The sequence below is a fragment of the Coffea arabica genome, chromosome 7c (genome assembly GCF_036785885.1).
Source record: "Coffea arabica cultivar ET-39 chromosome 7c, Coffea Arabica ET-39 HiFi, whole genome shotgun sequence".
NCBI lineage: Eukaryota > Viridiplantae > Streptophyta > Magnoliopsida > Gentianales > Rubiaceae > Coffea > Coffea arabica.
Genome location: NC_092322.1, coordinates 21,267,464 through 21,286,685, shown reverse-complemented (window position 1 = coordinate 21,286,685; position 19,222 = coordinate 21,267,464). Strand labels below are relative to the sequence as shown.

The window sequence follows — 19,222 nt, the reverse complement described above, 5'->3', positions numbered from 1 at the left end:
GGACCACAGGCGCAGCACAAGGACTTAGACTCTCTTTCACCCAACCCTTACCTAGTAGGCCATCAACTTGCCTTTGAAGCTCTTTGGTCTTCTCAGGGCCCATGCGGTAGGTAGATTTGTTGGGTAGTAGTGCTCCAGGAATGAGGTCGATTTGGTGCTCAATCCCTCGAATGGATGGTAAGCCATCAGGGATCTCGTCGGGGAAAACATCCTCAAATTCCTGCAAAAGAGCAACCATACTCGCAGGCAATGCCTTATCGAGTTCAGCAACATCTAAAAGCACATGCTTGCAAATTATGAGAAGTACAGGCTGATCAAAATTAACAACTTTCCTAACGTCCTTAGCCTTGATAATCATGTTTTGCTTCCTAGTGGTAGGTGCAGTGGGTGATTTGTCATGCGTAACACTAGATGTGCTCACTTGACCTTTGGTCGATGGCGCACTTACAGAAGTTGAGCCTTAACCAGGGTCGACCGCCTTTTGTTTCCTTCTTTGACGGTCTTGTTCACACTCTCTTTGTAGTTTAAGTTGGTCCTCATATACTTGTGCAGGTGTGAGTGGTGTGAGGACCTTGCGTTTGCCATCATGCAAGAGTGTGTACTTGTTGGCCCTCCCGTCGAATGTGACGTGTTTGTCAAATTACCATGGTCGACCCAAGATAACATGGGTAGCATGCATAGGTACGACGTCACAAACAACTTCATCAGTGTACGTTCCAATGGAAAAGGGGATGCATACCTGTTTGAAGACACGTACCTCTCCATCTTCACTCAGTCATTGGAGGCAATAAGGGTGTGGATATCTAGTGGTTGGAAGCCCTAAGCTCTCAACCATGAGTAAGCTTGCCACATTTGTGCAACTCCCACCGTCGATGATGAGGCTACACACCTTGTCGCCTATTTTACAACGGGTGTAAAATAGGTTCTTCCGTTGTAGTTGCTCGTCCTCCTTAACCCGGGCGATTAGCACTCGTCGTGCCACCAAGCACCCTACTTCCCCTTGTGTAGGCGAGCAATCTTCCTCAGCAGAGTCTTCATCCAGGCAGTCGCCTTTGGTTAATTCGGGCAGCTCCTCACAGTCGTCATCATCGGACACGACCTCACCATTGTGAGTGATTAGCATGATCCGTTGGTTTGGACATTGGGATTGGATATGCCCAAACCCTTGGCACTTAAAGCATTTGATGTCCCTACTCCTAGTCTTAGGAGTATCTTGTGGCACCTTAGAAGTAGACCTGGACATGTCGGTGACCTTATTAGGGGTAGAGCTGGAATTTTGACTTGGCACATTGCCTTGAATTCAGCTCGAAGAAGTGGGTGTGGCCGAATATCCAGCTTCATGGGTCGCCTTCGTAGTTGGTTACTCTTCCATGAGGTCGAGTTTGGAGACTGGTAGGTACGAGCTCCTCGCCTTAGTCTCTTTCCTCTGTCGGCCTTGATGGCGAGTTCAAGTAGGTCTTGCATGTCCACATAGTGTTGAAACTCTAAGATTTCTTGAAGGTCTGGGTTGAGACCTCGAAGAAATCTAGCCATGGTTGCTTCGCTATCTTCTTGAAGGTTTGCCCTCATCATGGCCATCTCGATCTTTTTGTAGTAGTCTTCCACACTCATGTTGCCTTGAGTGAGGGTTTGTAATTTGGAGTGGAGATCTCGATTGTAGTAGATTGGAACGAATCGCTTTCGCATCAATGCCTTGAACTCTCGCCAAGTTCGGACTCGCGGTTCTCCCATTCTCCTCCTATGGGTCCTCACTTGGTTCCACCAAACTAGGGCGTAGTCGGTGAACTCAACGGTGGCAATCTTGACCTTTTGTTCCTCGCTATAGTCGTAGCAGTCGAAAACCATCTCAATGTGGCCTTCCCACTCCAAGTACGCTTCAGGGTCACTCTTGCCTTTGAACGCGGGTACTTGAATTTTAAGTCCCTTTAGTTCGTTCTTGGGCGTGTCCCTTCTAGGCTTCTCGGTTCGATCCTCATCCTCATTAGCGGAGTAGTCTTCGCTATGTGCCTCTTTGGTGTCATGGTTACTCCGGTTGTGGGATCTCGAACGAAAGTCTCGCGTGAGACTCTTGGACAACTCGTCAAAACGGGTGTGCAATTCCTCCATTTGTTGCTCACTGATTCGCCTGAGTTCATTCTTCATTGCGGCGAACAACAATGAGTGATCAGTGGTTGCTTGTTTTTGCTCCATGTCTTCCTTGATGCCCTGCAAAAGGTTAGTAACAAGCAAAGAAAGTGCAAGTATAACCTCACTTCACTCCCTTAGTGTATCACTCACGCTCGTGTATAGAACTCAAATCGCTCCTTTAAACTTACCAAGTACCTTTACCTGTTGGTTTAAGTAGTTAAGAAGTGTTGCTCGAACCCAAAAAATCGTCACCAACTTTTCCCCACAAGAGTAAACAAGAGTGAAGAATACAATTGGGTGAGATTTTGTGAAGGGAAGGATGGTTTTGGAAGGCTTAGGGGCGGTGGACAGATTTGGAAGTAATGCCAAGAAAGGAAACTCTAGGAATCCTAAGATGTAGGAGTGGTTTCCTAAAGTGGATGAGAGAATATAGGAGAATATCCTAAAATAGATGAGAAAAGGTAGGAGACTTTCCTAAAGTGGATGAGACAATATAGGGAAGTGTCCAAGAGTTTCCAAGTATTTTACTTAGTCTCCTAAACTAATTTGAAAAACAAGTTAGAGTTGGAAACAAGTTAGAGTCTCTTAAGCAACGTCCTAACCCTTCTCCAAAACAGCTTCGGTTCCTTCTCTCCCTCAACCGCACATTTCTAGAAATTTTCCTCCTTAAAACCCTTCCCCAAGTCGGCTAATATTCCTATGGAAAACCCTCTTAGGCAGCCGCGCACTTCACACCCACACCAACCAGGTTTGGACCTCCAAAATTTCCAAATTTCTTCCCTCCTAACTCCTTCCCAAAGTCGGCTAACCCTCCTATAAAACTCCCTCTCTCACAGCCGCAACTTGCCCAAGCAATTCGGCTCTCTCTCTACTCCAAACCAGATTTCAATTCGGCAAGGCAGTTTTGGTCTTCGTTCAATACAATGGCTTCCCAAGGAAACCCAAGCAATATCACTCAAGAATTCCCCAAGAAATTCACTCCTAAAACAAGAAAATCTCGTATGGATGCAAGATCTTACAAGAAACTCTTTATTCGGAGAGAAGTGCAAGTCTTCAAGACCCAAGATAATCAAGAACTCCAAGAACCCCCAAAGGTAGTGCAAGTAATCAAAGTTCAAGGTGATCAAGAATTTCAAGAAGAGGTAGGCCAAAACTTTTGAGTTTCTCTCTTTTGTTTGAAAATTTCTGGTTGGCTTAGAAACAATATGTAATGGTTGTTGTTTTGGCAATAAAAGACCCAAGTACTCTTTTTTTTTCTCTTGTTCGGCTATGTCCCACCCGAATTCCCATCTCTTTCTCTTTTTTTTTTTGTTTTGTTTCGATTCTGTTTCTTTTTTTTTTTGACTTAACCGTAACTACGCCTGGCCGAAAGGTTCAAGACCAGATTCTGGTCAGCCCCTAACGCTACTATAACCACCAGCCCCAAAACTTCAAGATCTTGTCAAGAGCTTTCAAGAACTTCAAGATTAATTTCAAGAAACTCAAGAAACCTTAGATTATTGTAGTTCCTCTTCAAGATTCCAATGCCAAACAAGTTTAACCACAAAATCAGTTTTAGGAAACTACGCAAACAACTTAGATAAACAATTGGACACTTGGACAGATTTGACAACCAAAGGAAAACCCTAGCCGCACAAACCCTAGCCGCGCAAACCCTAGCCGCACCTTTTTTTTTTTTGTAGTTTCGGTTATGGCCAATTGCTGGGCAGAATTGACACAAGAGTGCAAGGTCTGGTCAAATTGGAACTAGCAACAATACGCACAACTTTGGACAAAATTTGGACACAAACCGTGACAATACAACCGTGGCAGATTTTTTTTTTTTTTTGAAAGTAAAGCAACAACGGACAGATTTGAAGACACAAACTCAACAACAAGAGTAACGACCAGAATTCCTTGACAACAAAAGAAAGAAACGGCACAACAAAACAACAATGCTAACGAACAGATTTTTTTTTTGACACAAAGGCAGCGGAAAAATTGATAAAATTTCTACGACACAACTATGAAAACAAGGATATAACGAAAGATACCTCCACCTAAGCTCTGAAACCAACTGATACGTTCCTCGATCAACTCGTTTCGAGACACGTAGCACGTTTGCCCAAGGATCTAGCGAGGTTGTCCTACGTTTGGGTTGCGGAACTTTAAATCAACACGGACGGCACGTTTTGATTTAGAGTGGTAGAACGACACTCCGATGAAGGTGAATACTCCAGGGGAATAGGTCAGATGAACAACCAAGAACGGGACGCAAGATTGCTTAAGAACCCTTGCCAAGCAAGTTAAGGCTCGAATTCTCTAGAAAGAAAACGAAAAGTACTAAGAATTTTATTCATAAAACTGGTCCCTTTAACCTTACAAAGCTAGCCTATTTATAGGTTAAAAGGTAACAAGCAAAACCCTAAAGAAACCCTAAGGGGAAGTCGGCTATCTTGCTCCAAGATGGGCCGATCCATGCCTTCTACTAAGCAACTAGTCCAATTAAAATAAATAACAATGACTAAGGCCCTACTTGGCCGACTCACAAAGAGGCCCACTTGATTCTTCATGGGCTTGGATCAAGGTGTAAGTTGCCTGATTGTCTTTTTCCAAACCTTCAATATCTCTATGGGCTCCATGTTGATCTTGGACAACTCGAACAAGGGTTTGGAGGGATTCTTTGAAGAGTTTGGCCCGTGCACGTGTGACTGGGCCCAATGGGACTCGGACTGGGCTCTGGTCCATGCACACATCATAGTAACTCAAATTCCAATTAGTTCAACAATACAAGATTCAAAGAAAAGCAAGAGGCTAATAAAAAGCAAACTAATAAATATTTTGAATGCGATTAATTTGGACACTACATGAGTGAGTGTCCAATGATAAAGAAGAAAGAAGGAAGAAAATCAAAATTCAACAATTTCCAATTCACATGGAATGAATGCAACTCCGATGGTGAAATTGAAGAGAAAAAAGAATCTGCTCGATTGATTTTTATGGCCATTGAAGATAATGAGGTAACGATTTCTAACCCTCAATTTGAAAGTGATGATGAAACTGTTGATGATCTTAAATCTTTCATTAAAAAGTTGCATGATAGTTTGAAAGAATTTTATATTAGAAATAAGGAATTAAAACACAAAATTAGTTTTCTTCTTCATGATAATACACGCCTTATTCAAGAAAACAAGAAACTGAAAACTGAAAATGATTTCTTGAAAAATAATGAGATAAATTTACAAAATAAGCTTGATAGAAAAACAAGATTCTGTGAAATGTTAAAAAAGAAACAAAGTGATTTGAAAAGAAGAATAGATAACTTAAATGAGTTGCTCCAACATAAAAAACATGACTGTTTTCAAAGGAATGAATCAAAAACTCATCTTGACACTTATGAGAAGAAGTTAAATTCTGGTATAAATGATTTTGTTGTTTATAAAAGAAGACATGTGAGATTTATTAAACCTGTTTATGCAAATAACTCATTGGTTATGTGTAATTTTTGTTGTCAAAAGCGTCACATGAAAAGTAATTGTGATGTGAAGAAGAATATAAGAAAAGGTATGAAATGCATGTGGATAGTTAGACATGATGCTAACTCTCAATGATCCAAAAATTAATGGGTACCAAATATTAGTTCTTAAACTCTTGAGTAGGTGAATCTGGTAAACATTATAAAGGAATCAAAGTGGTTCATAGACAGTGTATGTTCAAGATACATGACCGGTAATCCATCACAATTCATCAATTTCAAACCAAAGTCTAGTGGCACAGTGACATTTGGAGATGACGTGTTTCTACCTCAAGACCATTGAAACTTTCACATCTTGATTCGTTTGGTCCTACACAAATTGCTAGATTGGGTGGTAAGAGATATTGTTTAATCATTATTGATGATTATTCTAGATACACTTGGGTAATTTTTCTTGCTCACAAAGATGTTACTTTCAAAAATTTCGTTTCCCTATTTGTAAAAGTTCAAAATCTGTTTGGTTTGAATTTTGTTAAAATTAGAAGTGTCAATTGTTTGGAATTTAAATGTTATGACTTTCTGAAATTTTGTGATTACACTTTACACACTCTAGGGTCATTTACACTTCATATTAGGATGTATCTTTTGATGTTTCAAGTACTCTGTACTAATGGATCTTGGTTAACATTGATGGTTTCTAATTGAATTGCTAATGTATTTTGATTGATATTTTTCTGTTTGGTACTTCTTTTGGTATTAATTCTCTATTTTTGGCTGATAATTGATGTTGGTATGTTGGTGATTGCTGAATTCAGGTATCATTTATCTATTTTTTATTGATATTTTGGATTCTCTGTTATGACAACTGCATTATGGATTATGATTGTTAGATTTTACTCTCATCTTATGATGACAAAAAGGAGGAGAAATAAATGTTATGTGTAAGTGGGAGTTTTTTTGAGATTATAAGTTTGGGCCCCTAAAAATGTTGAATGCAATGAGTAAGGAGGAGCTTATACTCAATCTTTTTTCTTTCTTCCATCCATTGTTTTGTCATCATTAAAAAGGGGGAGAATGTTGATCTTAGTCCCTAACTTTTGATATTTACAAAACAAATGGATGATACTAATATTTCTTCAAGATACACTTTCAATTATGAAGCATATCAGATTTAAAGATCAAGTGCAATTAAAAGAAACAAAAGTTGTTGAAAGCTATCGGACGCTTATGAAGACATGATCGGATGTCTGATAATCATTGCGCAACTTCGGACGCATAAAGAACTCCATCACCGGACGTCCTTAGGAAATAAGACATTTCCCTAACTCACTAACCTTGATCAGGCGCAAGCATCGGACGTCCGATAGGATCCTTCAAATTCGACGAAAACTGTCGGACGCTCACAAAGACAATACCGGACGTCTGATAGAATTGAGATATTTCTTCTAACTCATTATCTGCTTTCGGACGCAACCACCGGACGTCCGATAGAATTGAAGAAAATCACTACCTGCTGTCGGACGCAAAAAACCAGACTATCGGACATTCAATACTCCCAACGGCTAATTGACTCTTCAACTACTTTCTATCCGTTAGAAGTATTAATGAAACACTTTCTTGGTCTCCTATAAATAGAGTATGGTCAGAATCTTCAAATAACTTTTGCATACTAAAGATATAAAAGATCTAAAGTGATTTTAGTGAAAAAATACTCTTCAAGAAAGATTTGTAGTCTTGGTGGTGTAGAGTTCGTTGTAAGTTTTTCATTTGTGAGTGAATACTTCAATAGTGTAGCTTTGTGAGGGTTATCTTGAGGGATAGTAAAACTTCCTAGTTTGACCAAGTGGAGATTGGGGCAAGGAGGAAGTGAGTCTTCCTTTGTACACAAGATTGGTTATATTTCATCAATTTGAAGAAACTTGTTTGAATTAATCTACAAGTTCAAGAGGAACTTGGTAGTCAATTAGTTTGCAATTCTTCCTTTCTTATTTATTTATTATTATCTTGTAATCTTTAAATTGCTTATATCTTTTACTTCTCTCAAGTGATATTGTTCATTCATTGATTGATTCATTGTTTGATCACTTAGAAAAGAGGGTAAATTTTATATTGAGAAAAAGTGCCCATAACTTGATTAGTTTTATAATCAATCTAATTCACCCCATCTTAGTTTATCTCCGATCCTTACAATAATTCATGAAACTACACCTTCTTACTCATCGTCTTCTAATGGTGTAGCAGAATGAAAAAATAGAATTTTAATTGATTTGACTAATGCTATGCTAGTGGGTTCTAATGCACCTTCTAATCTTTGGGGTAAAACAATCCTGATTGCTTGTTATGTTTTAAATAGAATACCTCATAAAAATTTTAAACTAACTCCTTTTGAGTTTTGGAACATTATAAGCCTAATTTAAATTATTTAAAAGTTTAGGGTTGCCTGGTTTATGTACGATTAAGTGATCCTAAAAGACCAAATTGGATGCTAGAGTTTCTACATGTGTTCTTGTTGGTTATTCTTTAACAAGTAAAGCCTATAAATTTTTAGATTTGAAAAATAATGTAGTGATTGAATCTTTAGATGCTATTTTCATGAAGACAAGTTCCCCTATGTGTCTAGAAATAGTAGGGGTGAAGAAATTACTAAGAATAATGTATTTGCATCAATATCTTCTATGGAAAACCAACATATGAGTGATATTGAACCTAGAAGAAGTAAAAGAGTTAGAATAGAAAAACATTATGGTCTAGATTATTATGTTTATAATTTGGAAGAAATTCCAAGTATTGTTGAAGAGGCTTTATCATCTCCTGATTCAATTTTTTGGCAAGAAGTTATTAATGATGAAATGGATTTTTTAATTTCTAATAAGACTTAGAAACTAGTTGACCTGCCACCTGGTTGTAAAACTATCAATTGCAAATGGGTCCTTAGGAAAAAATATAAACTAGATGAAACAATAGAAAAATATAAAGCAAGATTAGTTGCTAAAGATTTCAAGCAAAAAGAAGATATTTCATTTTTTTTTATGCTTTTTCTCCAGTTTCAAGAATAGTATCAATTAGACTTTTAATTGTCATTGTTTCTATTCATAATTTAGTTATTCACCAAATGGATGTAAAAATAGCTTTTTTGAATGGCGATTTAGATGAAAAAATATATATGGATCAACCAGAAGGATTTATTGTATTTGGTCATGAAAATAAAGTGTGTAAATTAAATAAATCCTTGTATTGTCTTAGACAAGTTCCTAAACAATGGCATGAAAATTTTAATACTTGTTTACTTGAAAATGGTTTCAAATGTAGTGAATATTTATATTTTAAAAATATTGATGATCTACATGTAATTATTTACTTATATGTGAATGATTTATTGATATTTGGTTTCAATTTAGGTATAGTTGAGAAAATAAAAATGTTGCTAAAAAACTATTTTGACATGAAAGACTTGGATGTAGTTTGTAGACACCAAATTTTTGTCAAATTTTGATGTTTTCTTGAATTTTTTTTCTATTTAGTGAATTATTTATTTTCTTGTATTTTAATGTGCATTTTTCTAATTTTTGCAGGTTTGTTTAGGAAAAAGAAAAAGAAAAAAACAAAACAAAACAACAAAAAAAAGAAAGAAAATTAAGAAAATAAAAATAATCATCCTAATCATTTTGTTTCACCAAAAGCACTATTAACTCATTTTTACACTCCATCCTTATTAACATTTCTTCTCATTTTGGTAAACATTTATCATATTTTTTGCATTGATCTTTCTTGTCATTTGGAAGAAAAAACCATCATTTGGCCCAACTTAACACTCAAACTCCACCTTTTTGGCTAAAATCTCTTCTCTCGGCTCTCTCACACAGAAGACAAGACACGACAGGAAAAAAAAAACACCAACTCCACTTTTGGGTTCTAGAATACAGCTCTCGGCTTCTTTTTTTTGGCTAGAGACAAACAAAAAAAAAGGGCTCTCCAATTTTTTGTCTCGGCTCTTTCTCCCTCTCGTTCTCTCAATTTCTTCTAACACATCCACACACAAAGCAATCACCAAAGGGAGCTAGGAAGATACGCTCAAGGCTTGGAAATTGTGTCAAACATCTTGGTTAAGGGACTACCACCTACATTGAGGTATTTTCCAGTTTTTTTTATCATATTTACATCCATGTTTCAATGCCCAATTTCTCTTGCTTTTGCTGGTTTTATTGTTGTTGTTGTTGTATATTAATTTCTCTTGTTTGCTGGCTTTTTATTGTAATTGTTGTGTTGCTGAAATTTGGGAAATGACATGAACTAGATTGAGGAAAAGGAAATGTGTCTTATGCATGCATGTTAACCGTTTGAAAAAATGCCAAAATGAAAAAAAAAAGAATCTTAGGGGACTGTTTTGCTTTATTTTAGCCCTTTTATGTTGTTTTCTTGTCGAAATAAAATCATATTTGTATTGTAGGAGTTGTAAGAGTGTTGTCGTATAATTTTCATGTTTTTTGGTGAAAGATGGGTGATTGGAAAAAATAAAAACTGGACTATTTTTTGACATTTTGGACACTTTTGGGTCATTTTTTGGTAAAAACTAACTCCAAAAATGGAATCTACGCGAAAAATCGAGTTGGGGTGTGTATTTTGATAATTTTTTGTGACTGAAAAAATTCGCTGGCGACAGCCGGCAGTCCGGCGGCGGCAGCCATGGCCGGCTTTAGCTGGCCGAAGAAGAAGAGAAAGAAACGGCTGGAAGTGGAGAAAAGAAGGAGGGAAAAGAAAGATCAAACAAGAAGAAGAAAATGGATTGGGCTAATTTTTGTGGGTTTCTGATATTTTTGGTTGGGTTTTGAAAATGGATTTTGGTTCATTTCTTTTGGGTTTCGATTGGGCTTGAGGGATAAATACAGGCTAGCCTGTGTGTTTAGGCTTGGACTTTCGGCTGGGTTTAAATAGTTTTCGGCCCAAATAAATAAAAATGATGGCCCGATGGCCTTTTTCTTGTCCAAATCAGAAGCAAAATTTGCACTTTAGCTCCTGATCTTTGGAGTAAATTTACTACGGCCCAGAACATTTTAAATCTCTTTCACATAGGTTCTTAAATTAATTGTACTTTGGTCCCTGAATTTTATCTTTCATTTAATTTTGACCCCTAAACTTTGAAAAATATAATTTTTGTCCCCCAAAAGTTTTCAATTTTTGCAATTCAATCCTTGGTGAATTTTAACTCTCTTTATTATGAGTGTTTCTTTTCTTTAATAGCTAATTATGCTACTTTTGAATATACTTAACTTGTAATTTTTAGATGTTCTTAAATTTCTTTACGTTTGACATATTAGTGTGAATTTAGTATTTTTGTTATTATTATTTTTCAATTAAATTGGTGCCATGATTCTTTTGTTCATTTTGAGTATAAATAGGACAATTCGACTCCATTTAATCACCACTTCAAACGGGAGGTACTCCTATTTTTATTATTTCAATGTCAATTACGTGCTCTTATGTGCTCCTACGTGTTCTTATGTGTTTATATTTTTTTTATGCTTTATTTATTTGATTTAAATATTCATTCAAATTTCCTTATATATGTTTTAGTTAATTTTTATAATGATTCGAGAGGCATTTAAATACCTCAAAAAATGTAATAGATAGGATAATTAGATTTGTTTTATTATATTTTTCCCTTCTAGATTATAGTTAGGCGCTCCCTGATGTAATAGGTAGGTTGTGTGTTTATGTGTTATGTGCCTTACCCGCTTTCCTTAGGATTTTTGCATCTAGATATTATGCTTATGTGTTACGTGCTACATGTTCTTATGTGTTTATTCGTTTTAATTTATGTCTACTTGTCTTATTATGTATTAAAAATGCATGACGTCACCACACTAGTTCAATGCTAGTTGTGGCTTTTCCCCCCCACTTAATGGGTTAGTTCAATGCTAGACCCTTAGATTGTTCATGCGTTAGATTCATCTTTGTGTGATATTCATTACATTTTCATGCATATTTTCATTTTTAGGATCTTTTCTCACTTGCATGATATTCCCTATTATTTTACCCCTATCCTCTATATATGTTAATCATATCATTTAGAATTGCATCTCATTCAAGAAATTATAGAATAAGTTAGTTCATTTGCTTGTTCATATTAGGAAAATTATTTTTGAACATGGAAATGGACGATTATAATTTTTTAGTTTAAATACCCATTAATTCTTGTGTAAGAAAATTATGTAAAAGAGTTTTTTTGTCTCCCGTACCCATTATGTTGCATTCCTATTCTTTGGCCATGTATAACTAGATATACAATTTAAGTTTCTTTTCTTTTCTTTGAATTTCATTCATGCATGCTCGTGACCCGTTCAAGGAATTATTTTGGCCTTCGCAATTAATGCGATTGGTTCAATTAAACCCTTGAATGAACATTTTGTCCCTTTCGATATTTTTATAAATTTAGATTTACATCCATGTAAGAAACATCCAAACGTGATAAAATTAAGGGTTAGATTAGTCAAATTTTGACTAAACCTCGCAACTAACTTAGACTAGGTTGAAAGGGTAGATTTGAGTTAATCGAACCTTTGTCTTCTCTTTCTTCAACCGTGACTCCCGAACTCATTTTCTCTTGTTTTTTTCGAAGACCTGGAGTTGTCAAAAAGGGTTTTATTTTATTTTACTTTATTTTTTGGGTGACTTGGTACACCAAAACTCCATACCAAGTGGCGACTCCTATTTTTTCTTAAAAACCCTTTTAGACTAAATTTTGGACCCAAATTGTCGCATTTTTTTTAAGTCCCATTCTAGGTCCTTTTTCATTTATTATTAACAAATCACATCTTTTTATAAACCCTTTCTTTTTCATCGCGAAAAATGGGGCGCGACATAGCTAATTTTATACCTGGAATGAAAATTTCTAGATTAAATGATGGTATTTCTTTAGAACAAACACATTATATTGAAAATTACTAAAGAAATATAATCATGGTGATACTAAATATGTTAGTACATTGTTTGATCTAGTGTTCACTTATTTCCAACTGAAAATGAAAATGATACATGCAACCAAAAAGAATATGCTAGTATAATTGGAAGTTTGCGTTATGCAGCCAATTGCACATGACCTAATATTGCATATGTTGTAGGAGTACATAGTAGATTTACTAGCAAACCAAATATTACTCATTGGCATGCAATTAATCGTCTAATGAAATATTTAGCTAAGACTAAGTCTTATGGTTTTATTTTATACAAAGTATCCTGCTGTTGTTGAAGGATTTTGTGATGTAGACTAGAATACATTGTCTATAGATTCATTATCTACTACTAGATATATTTTTACTTTAGCCAGCGGTGCTATATCTTGGAAATCAAAGAAGCAACAAATTATAACAAAATTTACAATGGAAGCCAAATTAATTGCATTAGCTTCTGCTTGTGAAGAAGCAAGTTGGCTACGAGATCTTACACATGAGATTCCATTTGGGAAAAACCAGTGCCACCAATGTTGATACATTATGACAGCAATTGGCAGGGTAAATAATCGATACTACAATGGAAAATCAAGAGCAATAAGAAAAAAGCACAGTATTGTATGAGCATATATTGGAAATGGTACAATCAATGTGAATTATACAAGGTCAAGGGATAATATAACTAATTCCTTGATAAAACCTCTAGCTAGAGAAAGAGTATAGGATACCTCGAGGGGGATGGGATTAAAATTCATGATTACATAAATCACATGTAAGGACACCCAACCTAATGATTGGAGATCCCAAGAATTAGGTTCAAAAGGAAAAAATGAATTACATTGTGATTTGAATAAAGATATGAACAACTATATATTAATACTCCATCCCTATGGTGTATGTGCATATGTCCTATAATGTAAGTAAGGTAGAGTTTCTTTACTCTTAATGAAATATATAGCTTTTATGAGCGGAGTGTTAGAATTACAGGAGCACTCTTGATGGATTCACTTATATGAATGCTATGGGTGGCACTGCCCTGAAGAGAATTGGGACTTATTCTCTAATATACTCATGAAACAAGGATTGAACACAGGGCCGAAAAGTGTCAGCTCTGAGAGCTCATGAGAACACTTGAACTATTATATGTGTAAGGTAATATCTAATATCCTATAAGCAGCCATAGTTCAAGACTATAGTTCACTATTGGCTCTGGTATTAGAAATTACTGCAATGCTAAATATAGGTTCAAGGTATTGCTACCAATATTACGTATGATAATCCTTTCTTGCCATTTAAATTTTATACTATTTTATCAAAATAAGTGGGGCATTGCTGTAGTATTTTAACAAAATAATTAAATTCTCAATTAAATGTGCATGTTACAAGGGAAATAAATTGGTTAAATTTTCTAAAATTTATAGGTGTTTGAAAGGTTTTTACTAAGGAGCTATTATATGAAATTATGACTTTTCAATTACATTGAAGTTTTGTAACTTACAATTCAAATTTGGATTGAATGGCTATCGTTATGTAAAATTATGGTATTTTAATTACAATAAGGTGGCATTTGTTTCGCATGTTGGAATCGGATTCGGATTCGGATTCAGAATCATTCATCCTAGATTTGGAATGGAGTCAATCATAACAATACATTTATTTGGTTCAGTGCCAAGAATGTATATCATTACTATAGTTGATATTTGGTTCGTTAGCTCTTTGTAAATGGGATATAAGAAATTTTCACTAATTAAATATATTAGTATAAATGTATTAGTAAATTTAGTATAACTAATTAATAATTTCTATTAGTAAATATGTATGATTATTAGTATAATTAATAATATCAATTATATTATATAGATTAATATATATTATATAATACATATAACTAATAATATTATTATTATAAGTTTGTAACTAATTAAATTAAATATTATATATATAATTAAATATAAATATACAAATGTTATAATATAAATATATAAATATAATTATATAATATATACCACTATTAATTATACTAATATTTTATATAAATATAATATATATTACATATCAAATATAGTTATTATTATATATTATTATATTTAAAATAATAACAATAATTATAATTATATAATTTATTAATATTATATACATGTATATATTATAATTATATGCACATATCATATACATTTATAAATATACATATATATTATCAATATATCATAATATAATATTAATAAATTTATAATATATATTATATAAATATAATTATATTTAACTAAATAATTATAATAAATAATTATATAATATAATAATATCGTTATTATAAGTTTGTAACTAATTATGTGAGAATCCAAAAATTTTCACATTTTCTAGGCATTATTTTATTTTTGCCTACATTTTTATACTTGCCTTTAAATATTAATGTTTCTATGCATTTTTATAAGCAAGTACAGTTTTAAAATCATTTTTCTAGTATAAGTTAGTGTATGTTAAATTTGAAACGCATTATAGACGTGGGACCCGCTAGTGCGATAAAATTTTGGTGATTACGTGATTTTTGTGCTAAGTGTTATTATTATACAAGGTGCTAGAGTTAATTGCAAAGATTAGAAGTTGTTGGGGCCATAGTGTGAGGAATAGCAAAGTAACGGTACTAATAATCTAAGAGCTTCTAGGCGTTTCTTATGCTCAAATTTGATTGGTGGACAAAAAGCATACTTTGACCATTGGCTTAAATATCTTCTAAGCTAGTAAATCAAAAGAAAAACAAAGCAAAAACTAAGAGAAATAGAGAGGGAGGGCCGAGAGCAAGAGAGGGAGAAGAGTGAAGAGAGTTTCCAACTCCCAACCTTCAATCCAACATCTTGAGTGAAAACAAGAAAAAACTAAACCGATTAAACACTAGTTTGGAAGCTTAGGAAGCTTAGAAGTTAAACTTTGCAAGAAGTAGTGGAGGATATCCTTTGTAAGCTTGTTATTGAGGTATATTGGCTATCCTTTATCTTTGGTTCTTTTAGTTTTGCTTAAGTTGCTATACAACCCATGTTTTGATTAAATTGGTAGCTATTCAAGTAGTTGTGATGATTTTGGGTGCATTAGTAAGGTAGGATTTTGTATTGTTCAACCCTATTTCTTATTGTGTGGATGGTATATGATGTATACAAGCTTGTCTATGAGGTAGTAGTGATGGTTTTGAGCTGGAAATGTGAATTATATCTTGAGTGTAACAAAATTCCAGAAGTGAAAATCCTTAGTGCCCTGTTCTGCCTGGTTTTAGTTCACCATGATAGAGGCTGAATTAAACTTAGTACAAAACATAAAAGTTGTAGAGAATGATGTTTTATAGATGCTTGCAAAATTTCAGTCCAATCCGAGTACTGTAACTCATGAAAGGACAAAAATACCCCTGAGACGGTCTTAGGTAGAGTCCAGTAGACAGTTTTGATATTGTTTCATGTTGGATGCATTTTTCACCTTGATGCATATCAAACCAGTCTTTGGCCAAAACATAAAACTTTTAGCCCTATGTCTTAGCTTTGCAACGCCCCTGATAACGCCTTAATCGGACTTTGGTAGCCTGAGTTATTTCCGTTTATGTATAGTACGGTTAACTAGCCCAAATATGAGATTTTGGTTCTGTAATTTGAAATTTTGACCTGGATACACTACGAACTGGACTGAGTGGTCTTCATCAAAGTGGTAGGTCTTTGTCTTAGTTTCGAAACAGTATAAATTTTACCCCAATCCGATAAGCGTATCTTCGGTTGTGTCCGATACTCTAAGCAAAGTCAAATCTGTCTTTTGTTTTCCAACTTAAACTTCATTTCCGCACATGTTCCAAGCTTGATTTTGTACTTGTATGCCTCTGAGCCTATTGAACAGCTATTATAATGAGCTCACATTGTGTATGACTTTGGGACTGATTGAGGAAAAAAATGAAGTCATAAATGACTGAAAAATAGGTAAATACAAAGGGCGTGCTGCCCAAATTTGCACCCGAGAGCTAGGTAGATGTACTCTTTTCACTTCCAAAACTATATTTATACTTTGTACAAGTAAATATTCGGATTTTCTTTACTTCACCTAAATTTTGAGGGTTTAATTGTAATATTTTCTCTTGATTATTATTAGGGTTTGTTTAGCTTTCTTTTCATATGACTTTACCCAAGACACTTGTTATACGTTATTTCTTTGCATATGAGTTAGTTTCGGAGCAAACGAAGAGCTTTACGAAAATTTGAACAATTGTCTTTTCATATCCGGCCTTATTTTGACGTGGCACTATTAATTTATTTTCAATGGAATTTTCTAAAAAAACCTTTTTGGTATGGTTTTGTGTTTGATTTTGGAAAACTCTTAGTTACTAATGTTCTCTAATCTAAATATACACTTTTCACCTTAAAACTCATATTTATGTATTGCACTAGTACGTATTTGGATTCTCTTTGAATCACTTAGATTTTTATGGTTGAAGCATAATGTGTTCTTTTGATTACTATTAGGGTTCCTTGGTGATTGAGGGTGTTGTTCGGAAGGATATTTTGGACGTTATTTTACGTAAAGAGGTGAGTGTTCCTTATTTGTTATATTTTCTTTGACTTCATGACTTGTGTTATCGTTTGATAATGTGTTAAGTGCTTTCAATGATTGCCAAAATGAGTTTTCTAGGTGAGTGTGTACTTTATCGCACTCAACCTAAATGAATGTAAAATTTTCAATAATTCAATGATTGAAACATTACTTGTGCATGAATGTAAGACTTTTGGCTGAACTGGACCCTGCCATTTGTTACCGATCGACTCGAGCCAGAAGCGGACTCGATCAGGTGATATGGTGACCCTGGGTGAACATTTGGTATATTCGAGTATTACCTTGTAGTCTGGTGGAGCCTGGCTGATGTCCAGGAGGGGGTGAATGAAATGGATGAACGAATGTCAATGCAAATGAGGGGTTTTTACTTACAAAAATGCATTTTCAAATGATTGGAGGAATAAGGGAATGAAAGGAGAATGAATGAACGAATGAATGAATGGCTCCCTGTGAGTACGTATCCTTTTAATGAATGTGATATTATCGCTTTCTATTGCAAATGTTTCTTGAATTACTGATTATTTATGGTTAATGCATTGGTTTTATTGTTTGGTTATGTGTTCGGAACCTCACTGAACTTTTAGCTCATCCCTTTAGTTTTGTTTTCCTTAACAGGGAAAGGCGGACAAGGACGAGAGCTCGGTATAGCCTAACCTAGTCTAGTTCTTTAATTTTGTAATGGTTCTCGCCCTAGCGTTTGGCACGGGTTGGATGTATGAAGAATTGAGAACCTTTGTATTTTCGAAATTTGTACTCCCTTTTGGGATAGCAATGTACATAAGTTTCGCTTTAAGTTTTGGATTGTTGTTATTCTTATTCCTATGATTTTATTCCGGTTTTTGTTTGAGGTATGACTGAGTCCCGGTGAGAGTTAGGCAGGCGGTCCGCCAAATCTTTTGATTCGCCTTAGGGTGAGGTGGGGCTGTCACAGTTGGTATCAGAGCCTGCTTCGCTTGGTCTCTGAGCGGAGTGAGTTTGGGCCAAGTGGTGAATAAATATGAAGGACTAAATGCTCGTTCGAGCATAAACTATGAATCATAAGTACGTGTTATAGGTCTTAAATCTTTTCATGGTATCTGAGGACCATAGATAGGTACGTCAGGTAGGAATTTCGATTGTAGATAGTTTACTCTTGGAACTTGCCAGCCCGAGATGTGAATTATCTTATTTCGGATTCTCGTGCTCGAGTACTCTAGAGTTGAAGCGATATTAAGTACTTGAGACTTGCATTTTGGGAACATGAACAGGCTTTGTCTGGCTAGAATGAGTACAAGAGGTTAACGGATATCTAGTTTGGATAGAAAGTGACGTGAGAGACCGGACGGGGTTATTTAACTGAGACTGAGACGACATATCACCTTTCCTTTTGATTTGCCCTTGTATTGTTACTACATGACTTTTGTTCGTGGTATGTTAATACCTATATGTATAGTACTTGCTGCCTTTGACTACTTGTCTAACTTGAGATGTCTCTTTGTGTATATGCTCACTGTCTCCTTGTGCATTTGGTGTCAGATATCTTGTTATTTTAGTCAATTTATTTCGTTATCTACTAAATCACCTTTTGGGAAAAAAAAATTTCGAGGATAAAATTTCTTAAGGGGAAGAGAGTGTGAGAATCCAAAAATTTTCACATTTTCTAGGCATTATTTTATTTTTGCCTACATTTTTATACTTGCCTTTAAAATATTAATGTTTCTATGCATTTTTATAAGCAAGTACAGTTTCAAAATCATTTTCCTAGTATAAGTTAGTGTATGTTAAATTTGAAATGCATTATAGACGTGGGACCCGCTAGTGCGATAAAATTTTGGTGATTACGTGATTTTTGTGCTAAGTGTTATTATTATACAAGGTGCTAGAGTTAATTACAAAGATTAGAAGTTGTTGGGGCCATAGTGTGAGGATTAGCAAAGTAAGGGTACTAGTAATCTAAGAGCTCCTAGGCTTTTCTTATGCTCAAGTTTGATTGGTGGACAAAAAGCATACTTTGACCATTGGTTTAAATATCTTCTAAGCTAGTAAGTCAAAAGAAAAACAAAGCAAAAACTAAGAGAAATAGAGAGGGAGGGCCGAGAGCAAGAGAGGGAGAAGAGTGAAGAGCGTTTCCAACTTC

At 34.9% G+C, this 19,222-nt stretch overlaps 1 long non-coding RNA gene across 2 annotated transcripts; it reads left to right on the top strand.

The window, feature by feature from the left end:
• Positions 1-9,436: 9,436 nt before the first annotated feature.
• Positions 9,437-17,903, top strand: LOC140010267 (uncharacterized). 2 transcript variants are annotated; one of them, XR_011817572.1, is made up of 3 exons: positions 9,437-9,709; positions 17,019-17,081; positions 17,722-17,903. It is a non-coding gene; the product is annotated as an uncharacterized lncRNA (long non-coding RNA). The 2 variants fall into 2 exon arrangements; XR_011817571.1 differs by lacking the exon at positions 9,437-9,709 and having other exon boundaries at positions 15,013-17,081.
• The last annotated feature ends 1,319 nt before the right edge of the window (positions 17,904-19,222 follow it).